Source organism: Amphiura filiformis, chromosome 8 (genome assembly GCF_039555335.1).
Source record: "Amphiura filiformis chromosome 8, Afil_fr2py, whole genome shotgun sequence".
NCBI classification, from domain to species: Eukaryota; Metazoa; Echinodermata; class Ophiuroidea; order Amphilepidida; family Amphiuridae; genus Amphiura; species Amphiura filiformis.
In genome coordinates, this window is record NC_092635.1 from 67772308 (window position 1) to 67789625 (window position 17318).

Genomic DNA, 17318 nt, shown 5'->3' on the forward strand with positions numbered 1-17318 from the left:
TGTCATCACTTTTAAGCACTCATGCAAAAAGAACATGTAAATGTTTTTTGTAAATGTGACTAATTCCTAATGGAATTACCAACATTTATACAGCGTGATATTGGTAGTCTACAGTGTTTTTATTAATGATAATCATCATGATCATGTAATATATTTATTTCAAGTGAAAGGCCCTATTTTTCTCATAAACATATTGAATTAGAAATTTCAACTTATTGTATTTCCAAAGATATCATCAAAAAACTGCCTAATTAGTCTCCAATGTGGTTTACCATATTTGAGACTAAATTCGGCAGTTTTTTGATGATTTCTTCGGAAATATACCGATTTGGAACGCCCAATTTCAATATGTTTATGAGAAAAATATGAGCTTACATCTGATACCAAAATCAGCATTTTGATGAGGTAAAGTGGGGGATGAGATTGTTAATCAGGTTACCCACCTTTAAGGTCATGACTTCCATAAGGGGTATGGATTTCAAGTGGAATAGCCAATCTTATGTTCTACTTATAAAAAAGGTCCATATATCCTGTACTACCTGGCCAAACAAACTATAATGTATAGAGTCCAAAGTTTTCCGTTTTACGGAAAACGGAAAAAAATCACGGAATCGGAGGTACAATACGGAAAATGACATTTTTGTATGACGTGACAAAAATTGTTAAAAGATAAGAGAAGTAAATGTTAAAAACAATCATGAGTTTGTGTGTCAATTTTTATGATAAAAAACACTGTTCAATAATATTGAAATAAAGGTATATTACAAAGGCATGAACCCCCTATCCATCCAAACATCGTAACAGTCGGCTTATTATCGTGAGAATATTCCAATCAGAGCATATTGATCGCAATATTAAACACTTTATTGTGACATTAATATCATTCATATTAAATCATTATTTATACATTTTAAGCTTTATTCATAAAGCATGGATTTACAAATATTACAACACGGAAAATGGATTTTAGAAAACGGTAAACTTCAGACTCTACTATAATGGATAGAAAGGAAAGACAGCCCAGAAATGCAAAGAAATCAAATTTGTACTGTAAGTACACTGTTGGATAAAGTCACAAGGGTGAGTAGGCTGGACAAATACATGGTGGCCTGAGGTTTTCATTTCTTGAATAACTGCACATATTTACACATGAAAACGCGAGTGTAATGTGATATCTACATAAAGCATGAATACCACTACTTGATTGACCAAACATTGTCAATGTTAATACTGAAAGTCATTTGAATTAATTCGCTGCGTGCTAGCCATAGGCTTCAACATAAAAGTCCAAGATGTAAGATATTTTCGCAAAATATAAAGAACTATCTCAAGAACCACTGAACCAATACTAGGCTTGTTTGTACTCATTTTAATGCATTTTTCATGCTGATTCCAAATATGGTCATTAAAATATACAATTCTGAAACTTTTAAATTTTCAATATTTTTTTTAAACATTTCGTCTTCAGTCGACACCCACACGGAGCGGGTTAAGTATAGAAATCGCAAAAAAATGATCAATAATCTCAATCATATTCATCTTTACATATCATAATATATAATAAACCTTTAAAATTCCACCTGGGAGCAGAATTTGGTTAAGTCTGTGCACATGTGAATGTACTTTGCTTTTTGTGTAACTGCTGATATACATCTACAGGCAATTTAAGAACCATATCATTCATAATTAAGCATCCTTGATGTGCACAATTCATTTAAGTCTGTTTCACATTTCCTGTAAATTACTGTAAAATTGGGTCACATCATTTAGGGTTAGCTGCACATTAGCTTTAATTACAGTATGGTGCTTCTTCTTGTTTCAGATTCTTGTTCTAATTTCTGCAAGAATTGGGAACATATTAACATAACTCATAAGCAAATCCAGAGTTTTTCGGAACTAGAGATAGATGCCGTTGGTGGCGTCTGGCCAGATGAAGGGGCTATACCAGACTAGACCCGTGACGTCGCGCAGACGTCACAGGTCCAGTAGAGCTGTTGATTAAATGCACTTTTTGGCCCACAATCCCGCGCGAAAAGCTTGGGACAGTTTGCTTATTTCACGCATCCCCGCTCCCCTTATTCAATGTTGAATGCTGAAAAATAGTAAAAAGTGGTTGCGCTCAATGTCTGCTCCAACATTGTTCCCAGGGGGGAGGGGTGGGGGAGGAAGCAAGTACATAACGTGAGCTATGAAACGTATCATGTATTTTCAGCCTTATGTTCAATTCACAGGAGTTTGATCTATAAAACATCATCTGTCCCAACGATTTTCGCACAAGATTGCAGATCTATGCTGTTTTGTATATCTATCAGCGTTTCCAACCCTTCTGAAACCATCCTTTTAAAGGTATTCCATGCGCTACAATGTCAAAATGGTGGCTACATCATAGATATCTGGGCCATCTCAGACCATTACCAGGTTTGTGCATATGAAAGTAATTAAGGTGTTCCATCAAAGCTATTGTCGTGTGCTGCCACCTAGCGGTGGTTCCGGGAACGATGCGCCAAGACTCTGAAAAGGGTAACCTTTTAAGGGCTCTGGTAGCAATGTTTGAACAGTAATTTTTGTGGGACATGAGAGCACATCAGACATATCAAATTGCTTTATGAATACGAAGAATGTCCTTCTGATATCAAATAATTTTGATTTTTTGAAATTTGCGTTATAATACACATTTTATGGCAAATGATTCAAAATTGATATTTAACTGTCCTCGAAGTAAACTTTATAAATCTAATGATAGGTACTTAGAGTGTATGTAGCTGTGATGAAAAGCTGATAATCAATTGAAAATTTTGACCTTTCATATTGAAGATATATGGATTTTTTCACCAAAACGCCAAAAAAATTAGGTCTTTTGAAAAAAAAATGTATATCTTCAATATGAAAGGTCAAAATTTTCAATTGATCATCGGCTTTTCATCCAAGCTGCATACACTTTAAGTACATATATCATTAGATTTATAAAGTTTACTTTGAGCACTGTTAAATTTTTTTTTTAATAATTTGACATAAAATTGGTATTTATTGTGCCATATTTCACAACCTTTACATTTGTACTTTAAAAAAAATTAAAACCAAAAACCAAACCAACAAAACAAAAAATATATAAAAATAACCAACAAAACTAAAAATTGGTTGCGTCAAACATGAACCAAATTCTAAATAGGATGTTTACACCTTGCTCACGCATCACATCCAATTCTATATCAATCTATTTGACAGCATCTTCACTGTGTCAAATAGGGAGGAGGTTTACTTTGACTCTTGTTCACACATCATGTTGAATTCCTCCTGTTCAGGTTGATATGTAGATAACCTGCTTTACTGCCTTCAACAAATAGGGGAGAAGTTTACACCTACTAGTCGTGTTCACATTGTCGGACGTACGCCCGGCGGAACTTGGTCGGCGCAAGTTGCTAGGAGTAGCGGTAGGTGTTGCCTGGAGTAGGTGCAGTGTGAACGATGGTCAGCGTAAGTTCCGCCAGGCGTACGTCCGACGATTTACTCCTGACAAAAGTCAGGAGTAGCGAGCTGGGTGTAACTTCCGCCAGGCGTAAGTTGCAATGTAAACGCAGACTACGTCTGGCACCCGGAGTAAGTTTGACCTTTTGTTGGTCGGAACTAAGAAATTACATATCGCATGGTTGATAAAGGTCACAGAAACACCGGAAGTGGTAGGCAATGTTTATGCCGACCAGAAGTGAATACTTGGTGGAACTAGTCGGTGTAATGCTAGGAGTAGACTAGGTGGGGACACACGGTAGGAGTAGGGAAAATATTTGTGGAATTTTGATCAATGTTAGCGTAAGTTTACGCCAGGTGTAACTCAAAATGTGAACACGACTACTATTGCTCACACATCATATTCAATTGCAAATAAATCCAAATTCATGATACTGTGATATAGAGATTGCCCCCATACCAATAGGGAATGGACTTTCTTTGACTAGGACCCGTTTACACAGAGAAAAGTCGACTTCCAATTGCAAAATCAAATTTTAAATTGTGCATAAGGATCATTAGCGCTAATCCAGCTTGAAATGTGTTGGTTGGGGGGAAATTGGCCTGAATTGTCAAAAGGTGGCTGAAAAGAACAAAAAATGGGTCATTTTGCTGAAAGGTGGGGTACACGTCCCCCTCCCCCCTCCCCGGATTGACGCCCATAATTAAGATTTCCAGAAATTATTGTTGACATGGTGTTTACACTACAAGCAGAGAAATGTAGATTATTTCAAAATAGAATTGAACTTTTCCATCCTTTCTTACTTGTTAACAATAATTTTGAACTCAACATTTACAATGCAAAATTGTGATTTGAAGTCATATTTTAATTTGAAAAAAATCTCAATCCGGGTCATGCTTAGAAGCCCAGTTCTCAATGCAGCAACACTGTCTGAGCATGTCCATTTTTGCAGGTATCAATGGTTTTCAATCTCACACTACACTGACAAACTATAGTCTAGAATTGTTCACAATACACATGTGATTCGGAACCAATCTGCATTCCAAGTGTTATGCAAATTGCCATCTACATGTACACAGGGAAGAGGTTCACTCTAAATCATGTTCAAATGTCATAAATCAAATCCAAATCAATCTACATTCCAATTGTTATGTAAATTTCCACCTGCAATCTTCGTGATTGACAGTGCACACTACCCCACTTCTAAATGCACCTGTGATAGGGAAGCAGTTTACTTCAACTATTGTTATAATCAATTCCAAATCAATCTAAATTCCAAGTGTTGTGTTAAGTGCCTCTATTACCACCTGCAATCGGATCGAGATTTACTTTGAATCATGTTCACACATCACGTTCAATTCCCCTACGCGTTACACTCAATGAGTCTTGAGAACAATACCGCGCACATTAAACTAAATGTTACAAATCTCCTTGTCCCAAATCACGTTTCGCACAGCTTTCTCGCTATAATGACTCGCAGTTAGTTCACTCGATAAAGCAAAACACATCTCAAAATTTCAAACACGCACAGGTGATTACTTTTATTTCGCGACGCGGGAAACTAATTTTATCACCTCGACGATCAGTATGTAAACCAGGCTTTCTACAAATTTTACTTCCAACCTCCTTGATATATTATATATAACTGATGATACAGTTCAGAGCAGGATAATTGTCTGATTTGATTCAAATCGTAGAAGTATTTCTTAATCAAAAACCACATTTCTTTAAATATTAAAACCTAATTTTATCATCAGAACCGATAGTCACCATGTAAAGATTGTTTTCTGCAGTTTTTCACTTCTACTTCTAACCTCCTCCATACAGAATAATTTAAACCCATGAGTTAATGCATATTCCTACATTAAACACCCAATTTATTTTCATAGAAAATATTGCTTTACGATCACATTCACCAGTACATTCAACTTGTGATTTTTATCTTACATAAACAGGCATTTTGTCACACAGGGAACATCAGATTTCAAATAACGCAAAGAACACAATCTTTGAAAATCATTACTTCCATATTTTACACAATTTTACAGCATTAGGATCATATCTCTGATATGAAATAAATAACATCTCCACACTCCCTGTCATCTTTAATTCTCCGTAATATTGGTTTACAAATTAAGTAAAAATAATACTATCACAAAACACAAGGAACATTTTGTAGCGCTCGTATATAGTGTACATGAAGCTGAAGTACTTCTATTGTTGAAGAAGGAAGACGTGTTAGCCCTAGGGCTACGCACCTGTGTCTTGTTGTTGTACGAAGTTTCGTACGGATCGATTGAGATTATTATCAACTTATAATAAGTCATACTTTGAGATTATGTCACAGACATGTCAGTTCTTGTGTTTGGAATATGTATGTCTTTCCAGGTTTTGGATTAAAACAGGATCTGAGGATTAAGAGATCCATAAATAATATGTGACATGATCTGGTCCATGATATGGGGCCAAAGCAGCAAATTTGAAATTGAGATATAGAGTAAAAAAACAATAAAATACACATCACAAAACCTCATAACTTTAGAACCAAGTCTGCTACCTAGACCTTTGGTGTTTTCAGTAAATGATAGCCTATTGTCTGTATAATGTAATAATTACAGTGACTCAATTTTCAAAAATCCCTCCTTTGGCCCCCATGGACCAGATCGTGTCACAAATCATTCTGGACTATTCTGTACTAGACTAGAACAAGAACTTTTTCAATTACATATTGTATATTGCATCATACAGTATTACACAGTGCACACAAAAAAAGTAGTGATTAGGTATAACGGACAATATCAGAATCCTCACAGTCCTCACAAACCAGTGATATATGTATGTCGACTGCTCAGTGGCAGAAGTGGGTAAGTGCAATAGCTGCCATGTGTAGCTGCCATGTGTAGATGAGAACAATATACTGTGTGTAAATTGCCAAATGTTCACAGGGCAGCTATTGCACTTACCCACTTCTGGCACTGAGCAGTCGATGCGTAGTATACCAGATACTATCAGAGTTGGTTTGCTTCCTGCACAACACAGCCTAAGGTACAATAAAGTGTTTTTGATAGATTATGAATATTCAACTACCAAACTGGATGGATGGAGTCAGTCATAGGCCTACTGTTTAACATCCTGCTCTTTCAGAAACTGACTGTATGCTCCTTGTGAATGGAAGTCTGTAGATGAGACCATCAACTGCTTTTTAGAGCCAGGGGTTCTTATCCATTTTGTTCTTCTTACATGTGACCCATTAAAGTTGGCCCACTTGTAACCACATATCAAAATTGAGACATATGTACCCAACATATTCGCAGGTCATTTCATGGATGCACAAGAATATTGGGGTTAAGGAACTGTGTCCTGTTACATGAGGTTGTTTGCCATCCTAGTGCTAGTTGTTTATCACTTCAAAATTGACTGCTCAGTGCCAGAAGAGGGTAACTCCAATAGCTGCCCTGTGAACATTTGGCAATTTACACACAGTATACTGTACTTATCTACACATGGCAGCTACACATGGCAGCTATTGCACTTACCCACTTCTGGCACTGAGCAGTCGAAATGCTCACATATTATACAAATATTGACTGCTATGAGGGGCATGGTTAAAATTATAGGCCCAAGGTGATCTCAAAACCATGACTATGCCCGGCGTGGCGAGGGTATAGTCATGGTTTTGAGATCACCTGGCCTATAATTTTAACCATGCCCCTAATAAAAGCAGTCAATATTTGTTTTATATACCAAATCTTAAGATTCTTGTCATCTGTTTGGTTAAAAGCATCGATTTTGGGAAGAGAAATTAATAGTTTCAATGCGAACGGCACACATATTACAATCTGTGATTTCTGCGTAATTATAGCGTGAAAACATTAACGCTGGCGTGCGTAATATCATTTTACGCTGGGAAAAGCGCGCAGTTTGATCGTGGACGCACGTGACCGGTCCATAGTTCATTTCCATGGACCGGTCCATAGTTCATTTATGGGCATAGTTAATTCAATGACTGCACTTTCAACCAATCAGATGACAGGAATCTATATATGAGGTATATAAACCCACATATAAACATGTTCCGCAGATCTCTAGTAATTACATATGTATATAGATTCCAAAGCCCCCTGATAGAGTGACAGCAGCCAGTCAAATTGTCTGTGCATGAGATCATTTTCATCTGTCATCATTAAACACTTTTTTCTCTCATCAATTTTTCACAAGCGAAAACACGACCCAGATTTGTTTGTCTTTTGCAAAGCCTACATTTTGTCTCAAATCTGATGGCGTGAAACCGTACCCTGCTTTAAGGAATACAAATCCAGAGCCTTGTCTTTCTCTCATTTCTATCTTTCCTTTTCTGTGGAGTTGGCAATCAAAGATGTAATATACATTTGAATATAGAGCACGCCATATATGATTTATTAACGGAAAAAATCTTGATGCAAATCTTTTTGCAGCCTTTCTCTCTTCATACATTTTCGTCTTATTTTACTCATTCACTAGATGGGAAATAAGTTTACTAGCACTATGTTGCACTGAAAGGTTTTCAATTTAGCGGTAAAGAAATCTGCTCAAATGGTGGCATATACAGTTACATTGGGACTGAACAGTTGCCACACCAATAGGGAAACACTACATGCAGGAATGCATGTGTATGCATGCGTGCTAGCTTCAGTCCGTGGAATAAAGCTAAAATTAGACACGTGAAGAAAAAGCAAGCCATCAAAAATTTAGTTTACTAGGTTACATGTTATGTCCTCCAATAAATTTTAGGTTGCATCAATGTTAAGGGGGTACTACACCCATGTGGTAAATTTGTGACTATTTTTGCATTTTTCTCAAAAAATAATTACACACTGGTAACAAAAGTTATGTATATTATTGGGGCAAGGAATCCAATTACTACACTGAAATTTCAGTGACTCAAGACAAGCGGTTCAGTATATATGATAGGAAACGAGGTACATCCTAGTGGTACCTCATTTCTGGTCATAAATAACAAACCACTTGTCTTGGGTCACTTAAATTCCAGTGTAGTAATTGGATTCCTTGCCCCTATAATATACATAACTTTTGTTACCACTGTGTTATTAGTTTTAAAGAAAAATGCAAAAATAGACACACATTTATCGAGGGGTGTAGTACCCCCTTAAGTTGGGTAAACTTGATGTGTCAGGATTAATCAGAAGGCTGAAATGTACGTGAATATTTGCCAAGAATGTCTGAATGTTCCAAAGAGCTTATACCCATATAGTACGGACTCAAAGGGGTACTGTGTTTAACGCTATGGTAAATCAGACATTTTGGTTTGTTGCTCATGGAGGGAAAATAGTGTACCTCCGGAATTTTCGGCAAGACCCCAAAATAGAACAAACATTTGCATCTGTAAGCAGGGACGTAGCAAGCGGGTGGACAGAGTGGACAAAGTTCATGGGCCCAAGGGTTCAGGGGCCCAAGCAAAAGCGAAAATAAATGAAATAATGCTGATAAAGGAGATGTTAAAAGAGCGCCGCACTGCTCCTTGTCCATTGGCCCCAATGTTCTTACTACATGTATGACCCTGTCTGTAAGCTTGAAGTTTGCACACCAGCACTTTTTGGCGCAACAATTTGCAAGTAGAATGCAAACAACAATGCACTGTAATTAAAGTTTGCCAGGTCCATAGTGAAATTATTTTGAGGTACACCATTTGCCCTCCATGATAGACACTCAAACATGGCGGAGGTACTCCTTGGTTCTACCTCCAGTATCTTCACAGCCTAGTTCATAGCAATGAAAGATTCAAAATCTTAATATAATTTTCTTGTGTCGTTCACATAACATAAGACTTGACTACACAAATTTCCATTTGGTACACAAACTTGACTTCAAGCAGTTCATATTGCAATTTCATCAATCAAAATTTGGCAGACAATGTGTAAAAATGTCTACAGCCTGGTACATATCACTACAACACAGCTTTTATAACCAAATATTTCATAAAGACCACAATGAGAGTGACAACACAAACAAAATTGTATATGATAATGCAAAACCTCATTACATCAGTCAACAAAATAAGGTTGATTTGTTTTGCATAACAATTGATCAGGTTTCCAGTTGATAAACAAACTGAATTTCAAATTGCTTCCAATCATAAACCTTACCGTAGCCTCTTTCCCACAAGCAATGCCTTCAACATAAATCCCCATAGACACACCAAAGCCTACTTTACCGTAATTACCCGAATGAGATCACTGCTCCAGTTTCATGTTACCTTATATTTCCTATGATTACATTGTCATTGATTTCCAATTTTGAAAAGTGGAAAATGTCACATCGTTAGATTACTGGTCAAAACTCATGTGTATTAAAGGGCCTGATGGAAATGAAGTATCAATATTGGGTTATTCCAGTTGAAATCCCTACTACACCCTTATGGAAGATAAGACATAAGATCAAGGCCATGTCTTCCATAGGGGATATGGATTTTAATTGGAATAGCCCAATTTTGCAGATTGCTAGCTATGCCTGCAGTGTGGTAATAAATTATAGGAATAATATTATCAGGTGGATCCTATCTGGCTTTTCCTAGAAAATTGCAGTTTTTAAATAAACACCCACAAGGTAAACAATTATTTGGCAACATCGAGGGAACAACATGTCAACAATTTTCCAACAATAAGGGCATATTGAACGCATGTATCAAGCATATATGTTGTTTTAAGTTGGAAGCTTTAATTTTGGAAAGTATCACACATGATAAAATGTGCAACAACATTTGGTGAGAGAATGAGCGGGGCAAACTAATGTCAATCCAAAAAACAAGGGGGGGGGGCAAAATTTGTTGATTTTGCTCCTTCCCCCGCTAAAAAAAAATTCCCGGTGATGCCACTGCTCAGTGGCATAGCCAGGGGGGCAGCTGCCCTACTGTGAGAGACATGCTTCCTCCCTCTTGCCCTCCTCCCGGGATGATGTCCGCTGAAAATTTAAAGATTTGCATGCCTTCTTTTGACCATTTTGACAATTTTGGACAATTTTCACCTTTTTTCCCCCCATGCAAGTCACCTTATTAGTGGCTCCCTTTGTACTCTCTGAAAAAAATCCTGGATTTGTCACTAATCCCACTTATGCTGCAATCACATAGGTTAATGACAGATTTTTTTTTGTAAACCACCCCTTCATAGTTGATAGCATTCTTGCAATGACACTTTCCATAATCACCGTAGCTGTCAAAAATTACCGATCCATTTACTACGGAGCTATCGATTGGCATTTTTCCACATCCAACACTTGCTTCCACATAATTAGCCTCTAATGCCAAGATGTCCATCACGACTAATCTCAGTTGTAATTTTTTTATGATAACCATAATGGAAATTTAATATGTTTTGGCTTATATACTATCTTATTCCTGTCAAATATGAAATCTTCATATTATATTGAATTGACCTGCTAATGTAGAAAGATGACTTAATGGGCTATTCCAGTTGAAATCCATACTACCCCTGTGGAAGATTTTGGAAATATCTTTCACAGGGGGAGTATGTTTTTCAAATGTAATTGGTCAGAGTTCATCATTTTGAAATTGATACTCCCTCTGTATTATAGCTTTACCTATATCTTCCGCAACTGGGGTGAGTATTTCAAGATGGAAGTTATCCAATTGTCTATTCTATTCAAAACTCATACTCCCTCTGTGGAAGACTTTAGCTAAATCTTCCACATGGGTAGTGTGGATTTTAAATGGAATAGCCCAATATAGCCAGATAAAAAATCAAATCTATGACAGTGCGCTAGGCTCTCTATCCACCTATGCCCTTCATGTAGATAACTATGCCTCTAACATTGCCTCTGATTGGTCAATTACATGATATCTTCACTTTAATCACCAATCAGAATGGATCTTTGCAAATAATTCACCCCAATTTGTTTGCATAGTGAAATTATTCTAACAATGTTGCTGATTGGTCCAATTGATAATGAAAACCTCTTTTTGCCCAATCGGCAGGTAGTTCTCATGGGGTTAATCAAAACCACAATTTCCTTCAAGTCCATAATTTTATGACTCTGATATCGACTGAGCTTCCTTCATCCTCTTTAAATCTTTCTGGATTTTAAACTGAACTTTGCGTCAAGTCTGAACAGAGATGTTCACCTTTTATATTTTGCCTCGCAGGCCACAGGTGGTTTAGTCACGTATTGAAAATCTGTACCATCAGTTTCTTGTCTATTATTACAACGCTTTACAATGCTGTAACAAACCTAGCACCTATTATGCAGGAAGTGAAACTATCGTTGATTTCTTTATAAGTGACCTGCCCTTTTGCGTAGTAGTGACAAAATAGATAAGAATATATTCCCAACCTGTGTCTAATTCTATTTTAATCCTAAATTTCATAATTTTTTTCAAACATTTCATATTTCAATGATTTGGAGTAGTGCAAGACAGTGTAACATTTGTAAGGTATTCATATTCTAGTATCAACTCCTCTCATATTGAAATTGCATTCAAAACAAAAATTATGAAAACTGCTACGCCCCGAGAAAAAAAGATTGAGCTGTCTCTGACAACACTGAGGATATGTTGTGTTTGTTGAAGGGTATACAGCTAGGTGGATTGTTGATCAAAAAGAGACTATATAGTAAGCTAATTAAGCACATGCCTATAAGGAGCAACATGGCCTAGCGGGACGGGCTCAGACTCGTAATCAGAAGGTTACGGGTACGAACCCCCGCTGTGGTTCTTTTGTATTTGATGGGCCAGTGTGTGCTAAACAGGCACAATTTTGCCATTTTACCATATTTGGGCCCAAAATACAATGTTTTTGGGGCTAAAAAAGAAGATGCAGATGGCAATATTTTTTTGTTCTATTAATGAGATTTTTAGGGGGATGTCCCCCACGGAAAAATTTAGGGGGGGGGGACGTGTACCCATAGCTTTCACCGCCAATTGGGAAGGTACACAGAAGACTACCCACCCCAGCTTCTGCCACCTATGGGGAAGGTAAACAAAAAATGGGAAAGTAAACAGAAAACCACTAGAGCAATTTCACTCAAATTTGGGAAACAGTTTTAATGGTAGAGCTCAATGTTAGATTAGAAAATACAATACATCAAAATTCGGACCAACCACATAATACAAACCATTTGTAGTGTTCAAAGTTAGAGAAAGAGGATGCTCAGATATACTCATCAAACTTACACAACCAAATCTCAACTTGCAATAACAAAATGTTCTCACAGGTAACCCAACCTAATTCTATAGGCTTGTTAATAAACCAAATCGGCTGTGTAAGCAGGTACATCCGTTCCACAAGAAAACCATCTTGTGGGCCTTTTGAACAATTATGTAAATCAAAGTATTAATCTATAAATGATTCACCAGACATTAAACATTATACACATAAATTATTATCCACAGTAGAATACCTCAGATATTGAAAGCATGTGTTATTGACATTACAGGTAGATGGGTAAATTATGCAGTACGTAAAATGTGTCTCAGTGGAAAGTGTGGTTTTCAAACCACAATGCTGGGCTTGAACCGGCTTTCGCAGCTTACAGGAGAAACAATAGACTCAAATACTCCTTGAAGAGGCTTTTGCAGTTTGAATTTTTTAAATTGAAAAAAAATTAACAGTTGTAAAATGACCTCAGAATGAACATTAAATGACCTTTGACCTCACATTTATTGACATCACACATGTTAATGTACCCATGGGTCATTGTGTCCAAGTACCACTGCAATCCATCCAAGCATATGAGAGAAATCAACAAATGAAGCAAAGGGTTAACATTTTTTTTGCTTAAATTAAAAAATTTTGCTTAGGTTAACATTTTTTGCTACATCAGAGTTCAGTTCATTTATCTTGCAATCAATGATAAACATTGTACTCGTCTCATACGACAAATTTGTCGCAACTAGCATCAAATTTATTACATACAAATTTTCACGTGAAAATTTCAATAACTGCAGTGTTATTATCATCTTTCCCTAAGCGTATATGAGTAATTACTGAGGAAATTGCGCTGCAAATGCCTATACTGACAGATACCGTACAACTACATAATACGATTGCTTCAATGATTGACACGATTATCGGTACAATCCAAAATGCAATAAACGCTGCTTCCCCAATCTTCCCTAATAATCGGCGACACTTTAACAAGAATTTGAACTTTACCAAATTTCTCCTCAAATATTGACTTCCTCCCTCAACACGCCCCAAATGAGGTCAAATTAACCCATCCTCGTCTTCGTGGAATACTCCCTATGTTTACATGGATCTTATTAAGGCTGGGTCATCAAAATAGAGCACCGTCGTCAATTGAATTCCACGCTTTGCCATGTTACAAGCCTTTACTATACATAGCTTTAGTGAAGTCACTGCCACACTTCAATCAGACATACACATCCAGGGCTACGGGCCAATTACAACATTTACTTAATCTCTGACAATTTAATAATGTTGGCAATTGATAGGTGGGTGGAAGGACAAGATTGGATTTGAACTGGGTCTTGAGGCGAGGAAAACACGGTCACTATATATAGTTATTACGCTATGTGTATGTACGGAGCGATTTCAGAGTGACTGAATTTTGGCTTAATTGTGGCCTGCCAGATAGATGCTGCAGGTGGACTATTCCAGTTAAAATCCATACACCCCCCTCAGGGGGTGTTGAATTCAAATGGTGTCCCCATTTAGGTAACCCCATTTACAATTCACACTATTTGTATGGAAGACTAAGGTCATGCCTTAGGGGTATTATGTATTTCAACTGGAATAGCCCAATGTTGTATACTTGACCTATATCAGGGTAATAATTGGATTCACTTCATTCAGATTAGGCTGTTCCAGTTGAAATCCATATACCTCGTATGAAAGATGTGACCTTAATCTTCCACACAGGAGCGCAAATTTCAAATGAGGTTACCAGAATGGGTGACTCCATTTGAAATTTACACTCCCTGTGTGGGAGATTAAGGTCAAGACTTCTATAGGAAGTCAGGTGTATAAGCAGTTGGACAACTGCATCTTCAAAACATTTTTATGGACATTATCCAAAGCTACAATATGATTAGAGAATAAAAGATAGGATTTTGTCTTTTGCCTATCCAATATCGTGTCATAATGGATGGGCTGGCCAATATTTTGAGTAGTGGATGCGCCGGCATCCATATTGGCCAGCCCATCCATTATGACATGATACTGGATATAGGCAAAAGACAAAATCCCATCTTTATTCTCATTCTTATTCAGTTTTAATGTAATTTTTGCGAGAAAAACTGCCTTTTTTTTTTTTTTTAAAGTTACTTTTGTGATAACATCCCTGTTGTTTTATATGAACGAAACCATCACAAACATCTAAGCCCCGAATCGCGTTTTAGTTCTCACCGTGTATTACGCGAACGCATTATCGCTAGCGATCATTGAGGAGCAACAAGCGTGCCGCCGTTTCCTGGTGGCGCGCGCCCTGACGAATATCACTATCAACTATTGTGAGATATTATACACCAGAAAACCAATCAAATTATGTGAATTCTTTACAAGACGCACCCATTGAATAAGAATGCTTACTAAATGTGTGGATTCAGTTTTAACCGTTGCCGACGTAACAAATCTGTATTCGCTTTAACCAACATATCTAAACAAACAAAAATTATATTTTCATCAAATAACTTTTATTTAACAGGGATGTGGGGATGGAGGTAGAACTTTTTGAATGACCCTCATATAATTAAACTGATTCTAAACAATATTTTAACAATGTTAGACCAATTCCAATTTACTACATGTATACTTGCAAACTTGTGCCAGCAAATACTTTATAACAATATTTTTTAATTTATATGCTTTCATGTGAGCTCTTTGAAACAGTAAATAAAGTAAACCCACAAACAGTTAAAAAATTGTGAAAACTGTTTAAATATCCTCCTAAACAGTTGTGATCAAAATGTGAATCATCATAAGCAATTATGCATCTCATCAAGTTTCAGTCTCCTAACAATCCAGTCCTGATATCACCCCTGCCCCTAACCATAAACACACATCTCATAACAACACCATATTCTCATGCAAACATGATATCACAGGAATGATGATGATCATCCCCCAAACCATGCAAAGAATATTAATCTTTCCCAAGCACAATGAAGCATAATTTTCATTTCCCCTTTCCCCGGTTGTCATGGGGTATAATAATCCAATCCCTAACAAAATTGCCCCCCAACCATCCCAAATGATCCTTATCTTATCCATGGTACAGTCCCACTATGGTATAAAATTGGCTTCTTTGCTATAACCACGAGGCTTCCTTATACACACGTACACTATAGCATCATGGATAATCTCATCCCTATCAGTATCTCATAGATTTAGACCCTAAATTGTGATACAGGAGCAAACGAAATTAAATTTCACAGGTAATATCCAGAAGAGATATCTTACATTTCCCATAATGCATTTCTTCATCATAAAACCAGCCAGAATCTACCAGATGCTTTTAAGATCACTACTACATTGCACTTCCCCCTCCCAACATTGCAAGTGCCTACCAATAATATTTGCACCATCCCATGTCAAGCATCCACATCCTTAACGTCAAGGACATGATGATCCCATCCCTACTGATATGAGTCCCGAAACCAAACCTCATCCCATTCGCCGTGTTTGCTCCAAGTATGCTATCACGGATGAGATAAGATAACGTTCATTGACGTAGACGATTATACAAGTCATTGACTTTTATCTCCTTCATATGTGATGCCTGATTAAAAAGTTGTAAGCAAAGAAATTGATGAGCAAGTGCTATTAGAATTTTCTCGGAAATCCCAGTAAATCATAAAGATATTATTTTATCTATACTTTGTTTAACTTATAAATGGCAAAAATGATGATAAAATCCCAGCTTCCACTTGCAAAAATTCACATATAAGCACATGCCAGACGTGCACATTATGCAAGAGTTTGTTTGGCTTATAATTGGTGAAAATCATTTGGTTTTTGTTAACGCGTGCATCAATTAAGTCCAAACTTATGCTCATGAAAATATGCATAAGCCTGCACCAGGCATGCATCATGCAACACGCAACTAGCAAAGTGTTGCGCCTAATTGCATGCAGCCCATTCTATATCAATACAAATGGTTTATGGATCTCATTTTTTTGACCCATAGTTCTTGGTCCCTGTCAGTGTCCCTTTTTAGGGTTGAGCTGGTCTCTTGTTTGATTTTATTGGCTTCCCACACATTTGCATTTCTTAGCAAAAATTAGTCTTCTCTGCAGAGGACTTTAACATTTCCAATGTCCAGTTTATGTCACTTGCTGTGCTCTGCTAATGCCGATTGATTTGAGATTATCTTGGCGGAGTGTTCTTTCAATTGCTTCATTCGCGATAACATAAACCTTATATCTTCAAGGATTATATATTCCTTTGCACATACTAAATTTCAACGGGTGAGGAGATTACAAATAAGGTACCTCGTCATTTCTTGTTTGTTCCGTTTATTCACTACCTACCCAATATTTATAAATTGCCGACTGACATGCTCCAATCAGTGAAAACAACAAGACTGCTAAAAACACCTGTACCCCCTATGACTATGAAAAACAAGATGAGCCTGAGGAATTCCACAGGTCTGCGCTCGCAATCAGCCTGAGGAATTCCACAGGTCTGCGCATGCCAAATAAGACAAGTCTCCCGCAAGCTTGTTTTAATTTCATCCAGCGGCACTTTTATCGGGACGCACTGTAGAAGAATGTAAAATTCAAGGTGGCCTTATAAAATCTAGTGACTGTACAACGATCACAGTCGATATTCTCGTTTATTGCAATGCACTATGTTTGCTCAGCGAAACCGTACACCCTAAGTCT

The 17318-nt window shown here is 37.1% G+C and overlaps 1 protein-coding gene across 1 annotated transcript in view; it reads right to left on the reverse strand.

Moving 5' to 3' along the window:
• LOC140159383 (polypeptide N-acetylgalactosaminyltransferase 1-like) overlaps positions 1–17318 on the reverse strand; it is a 240578-nt gene that overhangs the window by 42009 nt on the left and 181251 nt on the right.